Here is a 12,984-nt window from a genome sequence, read left to right on the forward strand (position 1 = left end):
GGGAGGTTCGATCATTGCGGGTTGCACCTTAGCGGCAGCTCGGACGTCAATTCATGAGGCCACCCGGGAAGAGCAGAACCCCCCAAAGCAGCTGAATACGGGAGATCCAATTTTCTTCACAGAAGACGATGCGCAAGGGGTCCACTACCCCCATGATGACGCACTCATAATAAAGCTAAGAATCAACGACTTCGAGGTCAGGCGCATACTCGTGGACTCAGGCAGCTCAACCGACATCCTCTTCAAAGCTGCGTTTGACCAGCTTCAGTTGCAGAGAAGCGATCTAAGGCCTACGGACACCCCCTTAGTGGGCTTCAGCGGAGAGGAAGTCCGCTCCCTTGGGAAAATAACAGTACCTATAGAGATCGGAAAATGGCCTTGTGTTGTCAGATTCGAACACAACTTCTTGGTGGTTGTGACCCCCTCTCCCTACAATGCCATAATAGGTCGACCGATCACCCATGTCCTATGGGTGGTGGTCTCCACTTACCACTTGGCTATGAAGTTCCCAACAGATTTTGGTGTGGGAGTAGCGTGGGGCGACCAGCTCAAGTTCCGCAAGTGCTACGTTGCCGCCCTAAAGGGGAAAACCAAGGTGGCCGATGACCTCGAACTGGAACGACCCACGGAGCAAGGCGAAGAGCGAGCCGCACCCACAGAAGAAACAGTCATGGTCTCGACCTCAACAGCAGACCCAGCTCGGACGCTTTAGATCAGCGCTTCCATCCAGGAGCCCCTACGATCCGAACTGGTAAGTTTTTTACTTCAAAATTTAGATATTTTTGCCATGGTCTCCACTTACCACTTGGCTATGAAGTTCCCAACAGATTTTGGTGTGGGAGTAGCGCGGGGCGACCAGCTCGAGTTCCGCAAGTGCTACGTTGCCGCCCTAAAGGGGAAAACCAAGGTGGCCGATGACCTCGAACTGGAACGACCCACGGAGCAAGGCAAAGAGCGAGCCGCACCCATGGAAGAAACAGTCATGGTCCTGACCTCAACAGCAGACCCAGCTCGGACGCTTTAGATTAGCGCTTCCATCCAGGAGCCCCTACGATCCGAACTGGTATGTTTTTTACTTCAAAATTTAGATATTTTTGCATGGTCTGTGGAAGAAATGCTCGGTATAGACCCCAAACTCATAACACACAAGCTGAACACTGATCCTGTAGTTAGGCCCATTAGACAGAAGAAATGCAGCCTAGCCCCGGAACGGTGGAAAGTGGTTGACGAGGAAGTCGAGAAGCTCCTCACAGCGGACTTCATAAGAGAAGTCCACTACCCGAGCTGGGTAGCCAACCCCGTCCTAGTAAAGAAGGCCAACGGCAAGTGGCGCATGTGCGTCGACTACACCAACCTGAGTTGGGCTTGCCCGAAAGACTGCTTCCCGCTCCCCAGAATCGACCGTTTAGTGAACGCGACCTCAGGGCATGAGTTGCTAAGTTTCTTGGATGCCTATTCGGGCTATAACCAGATCAAGATGGACCCGATGGACAAAGAAAAGACTGCCTTCATCACGGAGTTCGGCCTATACTATTACAAGGTTATGCCCTTCGGGTTGTAAAACGCAGGGGCAACCTTTCAAAGGCTTGTAAATAAATTGTTTGCGCCATTAATCGGTGGAAAAGTAGAATGCTATGTAGACGACGTGGTCATCAAAACTCAATTCTCACATGAATTAATACAAGACTTGCATTTTGTTTTTGAAATTTTGTGTAAGTTTAACATGAGATTAAATCCGAACAAGTGTGTGTTCGGTGTAACCTCAGGTAAATTCCTAGGGTACATCGTTAACCGGCGCAGCATTGAAGCCAACCCGGATAAGGTTAAGGCCATCTTAGACATGAGATCACCCGGTAAGCTGAAGGAGGTCCAAAGGTTGAATGGCCGCATAGTCGCCCTGAGCCACTTCATGTCCAAATCGGTAGACCGCTGTCTACCGTTCTTTAAGGCAATCAAGAGCAAAGGGTTCGAGTGGACCCGAGACTGTCAGCTCGCGTTTGACAAGCTCAAGAATTACCTCGCTAGTGTGTCAATCTTAACCCGGCCCGAGGAGGGTGACGTTTTAGAACTATACCTCTCGGCGAGCGATGAAGTGGTTAGTTCGGTACTAATAAAGGAAGTAGATCAGGTCCAACGACCCATCTGTTATGTTGAAGGGATGAGAGATCCATACCATGGACGCCCAAAGATTGCGGAATAAGGGGCGAATTTCAAAAATTTTTCTCTCCCTTGAACTGGGAATCACATTCCCTATTTAGAAAATCATATTTTCAAGGATCAATCTTGAACCTTAAACTGAACCAGATCTGAACCAAAAGGAATAGGAGAGAATTATACCTGATACGGAGAAGTAATATCTCCCAACGAAGGTGTTCACACCCAAGGAAGGATCCATAGACTGCTCCCACTGAAGATGGTGCAGTGCAGGATGGAGCAGAATCAGCAGTGTTCTTCCCCAAGAACTTTGTCCTTCGCAAGAATCAGTAGAATGGTACGTGAGCACAATTTCCTCTTCAATCCTTTCTCAAAGAACTGATGTCAAGATCCAATCTTGACTTCTCCCACAACTGGAGATTGAACTGGCAAACAGGGCGACAAGAACAAGGAGGCGGCAAGAGAGTATTCGCAGGGTGTAGAATTCTCTCTTCTTGATTTCAGCACTAAAGAGGATCTGATGTATCTCTTCTCAAGGCTGCCGCCCCCTCCTTCCTTTTGTTAACTTAAAAGATCAGCTCCTAATCCCATTAGGAGGTGCTTATCCAAATCATATTTGGATCAGCCTTCTCTTCTAGTGATAAGGATAAACCCTTATCTTATCTGCAGATTAGATCAGCTTTCTCCTAATCCCATTAGGAGGTTTCTAGATCTGAATCACATTCAGATCTGGACTCTCTGAGTGGATAGGATTAAGACCCTATCCTATCTGCTAATCCATCTCAGAATTCGCCCCTTTAATTAACTAAATAAATAGCCCAGTTCGAAATGGGCTTTAGGCCCATTAAGCTTATGTGCTCACTCAACCTTCCTAACTGCTGCCCAGTTGGGCTTCCTTGTATGGCGTGGGACCCAAGCATTGATCTACACATCAGCCACATGGGTTCGGCCCAGCCTTTGTTACAAAGCCTGGTTGAATACACTGTTAAAGACAGTGCACCCCCTGAAACCCATCAAATGGGCTTTATGGGCCCAACACTTACCCTAAGTGGTCCCTGGGCCAAGTCACCTTGTAACACCCAGGGACTGTGGGCAAATGCAAGATTAGCCCATCAGGTATTATTCTCAATGGTCTTACACTTAACCTCTCAGCCCTTAATGATCATACACTGCCCGACAAGAGAGGACCTCTCCCTCGGCTGCAAGGAACAATGTTGCACTCTCCACTTATATGGATCCCAGGAATTAAAACCTTTTTGCAAACATTTTAAAAACCACAATATATATACTTCTATATCTCATATAAAATATACTTTGCAAAACAAATCTCAACGGTTGAAATCGGCTGCCGGCAGTCTTGGTTTCCAACAGTGAGAGTGCATCCCCGATCATTACCTTTGTCCGACAAAGGGGCTGATCCTGTCACTATGATCACCCACTCAGATGAATTCTCGGATTGTCCCAACATACATAGGTTTTGACCCCTGCTAAGGATCTCACTGATTGGTACATCAAAGACAGCCCGATCCGACACATAGTGCAGTATCATAATCGAGTCTAGGGGTCGGGTGTAACTTTCCAGTTTTGCCCATCAATTTCCAAGGTCCAGGGCAATACTGGAAATCTGGTCCAGTTCAAAGATTCAATTGATCCCACACTGTATGTGCCTAGGGTCTCACCCCGGTAGCTGAGACAAGCCACCCCAACCGACTTGGTGGCACCACAGTGTCAGTCTTGTCAGGATAGGTCTCCCCAGACCGACCCACTGGCTGTGAACATTCTAAACTAACACGAGTCTCAATAAGTGTCCAGTTTAAGGGTATTACACAGAAACATACCAAGGGAACATGAATCAAATATGCACTTTTATTCATTTACAATAAACTCATAAAGTACATCAATTTTGATTGAAGCTAAGGGCATACAAAACTATCTAACAAGTAAAGTATTGCAGGGAGCAGAGACGAGATACCCAGAGATAGAAAAGATAGCGTACGCGTTGGTAATTGCAGCTCGAAAGCTCCGCCCATACTTCCAGGCTCACATTGTTATCATTCTCACAGACAAACCTCTGAGGCAAGTCTTACTTAAGCCCGAGGTCTCTAGTCGGTTGACGAAGTGGGCCGTTGAGCTCAGTGAGTACGATCTCCAGTACAAGCCGCGAACTGCCATTAAGGCCCAAGCCTTGGCAGATTTCATCGCTGAATGCACATTTAGCTCTGAAGCCCACAGGTCGGTTGAGCATGAGGCTCCCAACTCAAGTGAGCCCGAAGCTCCCAGGCTGGTCGAGTCCGAGCCCCGTGAGGTAGTAACCAGGTTAGCCAGCACCAGCGACATCACCATGAGAATTGTGTACATAGAGGACCTATCTCGGCCTAGCATTCTCAGGGGGGCAGAGGAGGTCGCTCCCGTCGTTCGAGCAGAGCAGAGCTGGATTGACCCATTTCGAACTGGGCTAATTTGATTAGTCTTTAAGGGGCAAATTCTGAGATAAGATCAGCTGATAGGATTGGGCCCACACCCTATCCACTCAGAGAGTCCAAGATCTAAATGAGATTTAGATTTGGAAACTTCCTAATTAGATTAGGACTGGCTAATCTAATATGCAGATAAGATAAGGATTATCCCTAATCTTAAAGGGACTTCTAATCCAGATATGATTTGGGTTAGCAACTCCTAATGGAATTAGGAGCTGATCCCTTTAAATCTATAAAAGGAAGAGGGGGCGGCATCCTTTAGACACACAATCACCAGCAATAGTCTTGTCTTCAGAGCTGAGATCACAAAAGAGAGAATTCTGCACCCTGCAAATACTCTCTAGCCGCCTCCTTCCTGCAGCCACTGCCTATAGCAGTTCGATCTCCATTGCTTGGGAGAAATCAAGATTGGATCTTGATTCCAATCTTTTGGAGAAAAGATTGGTAGGAGTTGTATTCATAAGTCGCCCAGGTGATTCTTGAGAAGGATCAAGTTCTTTTGGAAGAACACTACTGATTCTGCTCGACCCTGGACTGCGCTATCTTCAGTGGGAGCAGATTTTGGATCCTACCTTGGGCGTGAACACCTCCATTGAAAGATATTATTTCTCTGTATCAGGTATTATCTCTCTCTCCTCCTTTTGGTTCAGATCTGGTTCAGTTTATGGTTCAAGAATGATTCTTGAAAATATGATTTTCTAAATAGGGAATTCGATTCCCGGTTGAAGGGAGAGAAAAATTTTTGAAATTCACCCCCTTTATTTCGCAATCATGGGCGTCCATGTGATGGATTTCCTATCCCTTCAGTGGTATCAGGGCCATGGTTCAAATCTTGAACCATTCTGTTTTAGATCTGAACCTGTGCCAATAGGGAGAAGGTGTTCTACCCAATTTGCGCAAATATGGGTTTTGGGAAATTTGTTCCCAAAACAGATGGGCAAATAATCTGAAATTAATTTTAAATAAATCTGATTATTATTTAGAATAATTTTTATAATTTTCTTGCTTTGTGGGTTGTTCGTACAAGAAGAGATTGAACTCTTGGTTTGCGTAGGGAGAACTGCAAGATTTGCAGTTTATTGAATTTATTTATTACATTTGGTCTGTAAATATTTTTTTTTTAATTTTTAGACTCAATGTATAGGCATTCGATCTGATGTAATAATTAATAGAAATATGATTTCTATTTAATTTTAATTTTGGATCGAAGATGGCGGTGCAAAGAAGGAGATTTTGCAGATGAGACATTCGATATCTGCGATTTGTAGTTTGTGAAATTGCAATCTGTGATCTAACCTCTGTTTTGTAGGATGGAGTATGTGAACAACCCTGATTAACTGATTCTAGTTTTTCTTTTAACAATTATTTAATTTCAGTTTATTTTTTTGAATTAAGGATTAAATTAAAAATCAAATCCTAGACCCATTTGAACCAAGATTGGTTCAAACTGTTTGGACCAAATCTAGGGTTTAATCAAGGCTGAAAGTCAGCCCTAATTTTCCCACTAATGGGCCTGAGGATTGATATTTAATTAAATGGTTAATTCGGCCCAACCTGTAAAGGCCCAGTTTTAAATAGTTAAAACTGCAAAAAACCCATTTTAAAGGATAAAGCTATGTGGGCCGAACTGGGTAACCCTAATTCAGCCCATATACCTAGATAATATTAGTGGTTAATATTATGGATTTTTAACGGGCTTCCAATGGGCCTTACAGATACCTAATTGATTGGATCAATTTATCCCTGCATGAGATGTTTGGATGTGTAATATGCTGTGTACATGGTCCATAAGTGCTTGGCCCATGCTCATTCGACAGTGGCTCTTGCGCACACCACGGCTGAATGCACATCATTGCCATGGTGTCCCTTCTGGTTATTGGATGACCTCCCTCAATGGTGGTCCCCACACCTCATAAAGATGTTACATGCAGAACTTTGGCCGATTTGAGGCCCACCGAAATCTGACTTTATGAAAGTCAGTGGGAGCCATTTTGATTTGACCTAAATCAAAATAGGGCATAATTATTTGTTCCCTCCAGCTAATATGAGTGCAAGTGAAAGGGAGATTCATATGATGAACTCTCTAAAGGCCTTCCATCATTATCATGAGGATGGGTCCTTCAGTAATGAGGAAACGCACCAGAAAATGGGCTATCCATTTGCTGTTGGGCTTGTCTAAGTGTTTCCTAAGATGATAGGGGCATCATAAATCGATGTGGGAAGGGCTTCACCAGAAAATGGGAACTTTCTCACAGTACCTTGGCGTTCACAAATATAATGGGTAAGCATTCACTGAACAGAAAGGTTTACCTGAAAACGGCTCTGAACCTTGTTTGACAGAGGCCAAAGGGAAAACTCATATGATGAGTAGATATGATCTTTCACAGAAAGGTGGTGGGGTTATGCAGCTGAAACAGTTGGCTCCATGCACCCTATGTGATTTCCCACATTTCTAGAGACAACCTGTAGTCTCCGTCACTGAGAAAGGAGGGAAATCTCAGAGATGAATAAATGGAAATGGATCGTAGATTAAAAGCCATATCTATGAAATGAACATGAATAAAATTAGGTTGTGGACTGATGTTTGCTCTTTTATCAGAAAATGGCAAACGGATCTTTTGCGAAGCTTCTTGATGACAACAAGCTTAAGGGCCCAAACTATGTCGACTGGTATAGGAACCTTATGCTGTTCCTAGCTTTAGAAAAGCTGGACAAAGTGGCAAAGAATCCTGCCTTGGAGCGTCCAGGTGACAGGGCTTCTGAGGCCCGAAGGAGAGTCTATCAGGAATGGTACGATCCATCTAATGGACGCCAAGAAAGGTGCGGAATGCGGGCGAATTTCAAAAAAATTTCCCACCTTTTTCCAACCGTGAATCATATTCCCTAAATTTAGAATACATTATTCAAGGATCCAACTTGAACCATAAACAAATCAGATCTGAACCAAAAGGAAACAAGAAGGATTATACCTGATTCGGAGAAATAATATCTCCCAAAGTTGGTGTTCACGCCCAAAAAAGTAACCAAGATCCGCTCCTGATGAAGATGACACAGCTGTGGATGGAACGGAACCAGTAGGGTGCGTCCTACACACTGGATTCTTCACAAAAACCCTCTGGAAACCTTGAACACCGAATCCTAGTGTCTTTCTTGCAAGACTATTGTCAATAACTGCTTTCTTGACTTCCTGTTGCTGCAAAGATCCAATCTTCCAACAGGTTGTGGCGGCGGCTGAAGGAGGAGAAGTCCAGGGATGAAGAGGGCAGAATTGTCTCTTCTTTCTAGAGTCTGTGAGAGATCAAATCTCAGATTGCAAGATGTGTTTCTTGCTTACTCAAACCCCCTAGTTTGAAATCTGATATTTCTGCTAGGGTTTTCTCCTCTTTCTTCTTGATTAAGAAACCTCCCAATATTTTGGGAGTTATCCCAATCCAAATCAGTATTTGGATAGGGGTTAATCATAATCCTATCTGCAGATTAAGTTAGTTAACTCCTGATCTTATCAGGAGGTTACCAGATTCAAATCTAATTTGAATTTGGTCTTTTAGAGTGGATAAGATTAAAGACCCAATCCTTTTACTAACATTAATCTTAGATTCACCTCATGAACTAGTGATCATATCAGCCCAGTTCGAAATGGGCTTTTGGCCCATTAAGTGTTCAGTGTTTAACTAGTTTCCAACCTGCTGCCCAGTTGGGCTTCTTTGTATGGCATGGGACCCAAGCATTGATCTACACACCAACCACATGGGTTCGGCCCAGCCTTTGTTACAAGGCCCAGCCGAATTCACTGAAAGACTCAGTGACCCCCTTGAGCCCATCACATGGACCCTATGGGCCCAACACTTACATTAAGTGGTCTCTGGGCCAAACCATCTTATAAAAACCTAGGGACTGTGGGCAGGTGCAAGATTAGCCCATCAGGTATTATCCTAAATGGTCTTACACTTAACCTCTTAGCCCTTAATAATCAAGCACTGCCCGACAAGAGAAGACCTCTCTCTCGGCTGCAAGAAACAGTGCGGCACTCTCTACTCACATGGATCCCGGGAATTAAAACCTTTTGCAAATCTTTTGAAACCGTACATATGCATATATATATATATATATATATTAATTTTGCGAAACAAAATTCCAACGATTGAAATCAACTACTGGCAGTTTGGTTTCCATCAAAGAGAGTGCATTCCCGATCATTACCATTGTCCGGCAAAGGGGCTGATCCTGTCATTATGACCACTCACTCAGATGAATTCTCAGACTGCCCCAACATGTCCAGGTTTTGACCCCCACTAAGGATCTCACTGATTGATACATCAAAGACAGCCCGATCCGACACTTAGTGATGTGTCATAATCGAGTCTAGGGGTCAGGTGTAACTTTTCAGTTTTGCCCATATGTTTCCAAGGTCTAGGGCAATACTGGAAATCTGGTCCGGTTCAAGGGTTCAAGCAATCCCATACTGCATGTGCCTTGGGTCTTACTCTGATGGCCGATACAAGCCATCCCAACACTTGGTGGCACACCAGTATCAGCCTTGGCAGGATAAATCTCCCCAGACTTATCCAATGGCTGTGAACATTTAAAACTAACACAAGTTTCTATAAGTGTCCAGTTTTAGGGTCTTACATAGAATTATACCAAACAACATGAATCAAATATGCACTTTAATTTATTTCCACTAAATAATAAAAGTACATCAAATCCGATTGAAGCTAAGGGCATACAAGACTGTCTAACACTAGGGACCACTTAGGGTAAGTGTTGGGCCCATAGAGCCCATCTGATGGGTTTTAGGGGGTGCACTGTCCATAACAGTGTATTCGGCTAGGCCTTGTTACAAAGGCTGGGCTGAACCCATGTGGCTGATGTGTAGATCAATGTTTTGGTCCCACGCCATACAAGGAAGCCCAGCTGGGCAGCAGTTTGGAAGGTTTAATGAATACATAACCCTAAATGGGCCTTAAGCCCATTTCGAACTGGGCTAATTTGATTAGTCTTTAAGGGGCGAATTCTGAGATAAGATCAACTGATAGGATTGGACCCACACCCTATCCACTTAGAGAGTCCAAGATCTAAATGAGATTTAGATTTGGAAACTTCCTAATTAGATTAGGAGCTGGCTGATCTAATCTATAGATAAGATAAGGATTATCCCTTATATTAAAGGGACTTCTAATCCAGATATGATTTGGGTTTGCAACTCCTAATGGGATTAGGAACTGATCCCTTTAAGTCTATAAAAGGAAGAGGGGGCGGCAACCTTTAGACATCCAACACAATCACCAGCAACAGTCTTGTTTTCAGAGCTGAGATCACAGAAGAGAGAATTCTGCACCCTACAAATACTCTTTAGCCGCCTCCTTCCTGCAGCCGTTGTCTATAGCAGTTCGATTTCCATTCCTTGGGTGAAATCAAGATTGGATCTTGATTCCAATCTTTTGGAGAAAAGATTGGTAGGAGCTGTATTCACAAGTCGTCCAGGTGATTCTTAGAAAGAATCAAGTTCTTAGGAAGAACACTGCTGATTCTGCTTCACCCTGCACTGCGCCATCTTCAGTCAGAGCAGTTTTTGGATCCTACCTTGGGCGTGAACACCTCCATTGAGAGATATTGTTTCTTATATTAGGTATTATCTCTCTCTTCTCCCTTTGGTTCAGATCTGGCTCAGTTTATGGTTCAAGAATGATCATTGAAAATATGATTTTCTAAATAGGGAATTCGATTCCCTATTGAAGGGAGAGAAATTTTTTTTTGAAATTCACCCCCTTATTCTGCAATCTTTGGGTGTCCATGTGATGAATTTCCTATCCCTCCACTTCCTTGGGCGTGAACACCTCCATTGAGAGATATTATTTCTCTGTATTAGGTATTAACTCTCCCTACTCCTTTTGGTTCAGATCTGGTTCAATTTATGGTTCAAGAATTATCTTTGAAAATATGATTTTCCAAATAGGGAATTCGATTTCCAATTGAAGGGAGAGAAATATTTTTGAAATTTGCCCCCTTATTCCGCAATCTCTGGGCGTCCATATGATGGATTTCCTATCCCTTCAGGGAGAACTGCAAGATTTGTAGTTTCTTGAATTTATTTATTACATTTGGTCTGTAAATAATTTTTTATTTTTATTTTTAGGCTCAATGTATAGGCATTCGATCTGATGTAATTATTAATAGAAATAGGATTTCTATATTATTTTATTTCGGAACGAAGATGACAGCGCAGAGAAGGAGATTTCGCAGATGGGCCATTCGCTATCTGCGATTTGCAGTTTGTGAAACTGCAATCTGTGATCTAACCTCTGTTTTGCAAAATTGAGTGTGTGAACAACTCTGATTAACTGATTCTTGTTTTTTTTTTATCAGTTATTTAATTTCAAATTATTTTCTTGAATTAAGGATTTATTTAAAGATCAAACCCTAGACCCATTTGAACCAAGATTGGTTCAAACTATTTGGACCAAATCTAGGGTTTAATCAAGGCTGAAAGTCCGCCCTAATTTTCCCACTAATGGGCTTGAGAATTGATATTTAATTAAATGGTTAATTCGGCCCAACCTGTAAAGGCTCAGTTTTAAATAGTTAAAACTGCTAAAATCCCATTTCAAAGGATAAAGCTATGTGGACCGAACTGGGTAACCCTAATTCAGCCCATATACCTAGATAATATTAGTGGTTAATATTATGGATTTTTAACGGGCTTCCAATGGGCCTTACAGATACCTAATTGATTGGATCAATTTATCCCTGCATGAGATGTTTGGATGTGAGATGTGCTGCGTACATGGTCCATAAGTGCTTGGCCCATGCTCATTCGACAGTGGCTCTTGCACACACCATGGCTGAATGCACATCATTGCCATGGTGTCCCTTCTGGTTATTGGATGACCTCTCTCAATGGTGGTCCCCACACCTCATAAAGATGTTACATGCAGAACTTTGGCCGATTTGAGGCCCACCGAAATCTGACTTTATGAAAGTCAGTGGGAGCCATTTTGATTTGACCTAAATCAAACTAGGGCATAATTATTTGTTCCCTCCAGCTAATATGAGTGCAAGTGAAAGGGAGATTCATATGATGAACTCTCTAAAGGCCTTCCATCATTAGCATGAGGATGGGTCCTTCAGTAATGAGGAAACACACCAGAAAATGGGCTATCCATTTGCTGTTGGGCTTGTCTAAGTGTTTCATAAGATGATAGGGGCATCATAAATCGATGTGGGAGGGGCTTCACCAAAAAATGGGAACTTTCTCACAGTACCTTGGCGTTCACAAATATGATGGGTAAGCATTCACTGAACAGAAATGTTTACCTGAAAACGGCTCTGAACCTTGTCTGACAGAGGCCAAAGGGAAACTCATATGATGAGTGGATATGATCTTTCACAGAAATGTGGTGGGGTTATGCGGCTGAAATAGTTGGCTGAACACATGTGGCTGATGTGTAGATCATCAAAGAATGGTATGATCCATCTAATGGACGCCATCAAGGGTAAGGAATGGAGGGCGAATTTCAAAAAAATTTCCTACCTTCTTCCAATTAGGAATCATATTCCCTAAATTTAGAATACATTATTCAAGAATCCTATTTGAACCATAAACAAACCAGATCTGAACCAAAAGGAAACAGGAATGATTATACCTAATCCTAAGAAATAATATCTCCCAAGTCGGTGTTCACGCCCAAAGAAGAAACCAAGATCCGCTCCTGCTGAAGATGACACAGCTGTGGATAGAACGGAACCAGCATGGTGCATCCTACACACTGGATTCTTCACAAGAACCCTCTGGAAACCTTGAACACCAAATCCTTTTGTCTTTCTTGCAAGACTATTGTCAAGAACTGATTTCTTGACTTTCTTGACTTTCTTGCTTAATCAAACCCCTTAGTTCGAAATCTGATATTTCTGCTAGGGTTTTCCCCTCTTTCTTCTTGATTAAGAAACCTCCCAATATTTTGGGAGTTATCCCAATCCAAATCAGTATTTGGATAGGGGTTAATCTTAATCCTATCTGTAGATTAAGTTAGTTAACTCCTTATCTTATTAGGAGGTTACCAGATTCAAATCTAATTTGAATTTGGTCTTTTAGAGTGGATAAGGTTAAAGACCCAATCCTTTTACTAACATTAATCTTAGATTCGCCTCATGAACTGGTGATCATATCAGCCCAGTTCGAAATGGGCTTTTGGCTCATTAAATGTTCAGTGTTTAACTAGTTCCCAACCTGCTGCCCAGTCGGGCTTCTTTGTATGGCGTGGGACCCAAGCATTGATCTACACACCATCCACATGGGTTCGGCCCAGCCTTTGTTACAAGGCCCAGCCGAATTCACTGAAAGACTCAGTGACCC

This window comes from Nelumbo lutea, chromosome 7, assembly GCF_056320005.1.
Source record: "Nelumbo lutea isolate HS-2025 chromosome 7, American lotus-T2T, whole genome shotgun sequence".
Lineage (NCBI taxonomy): Eukaryota > Viridiplantae > Streptophyta > Magnoliopsida > Proteales > Nelumbonaceae > Nelumbo > Nelumbo lutea.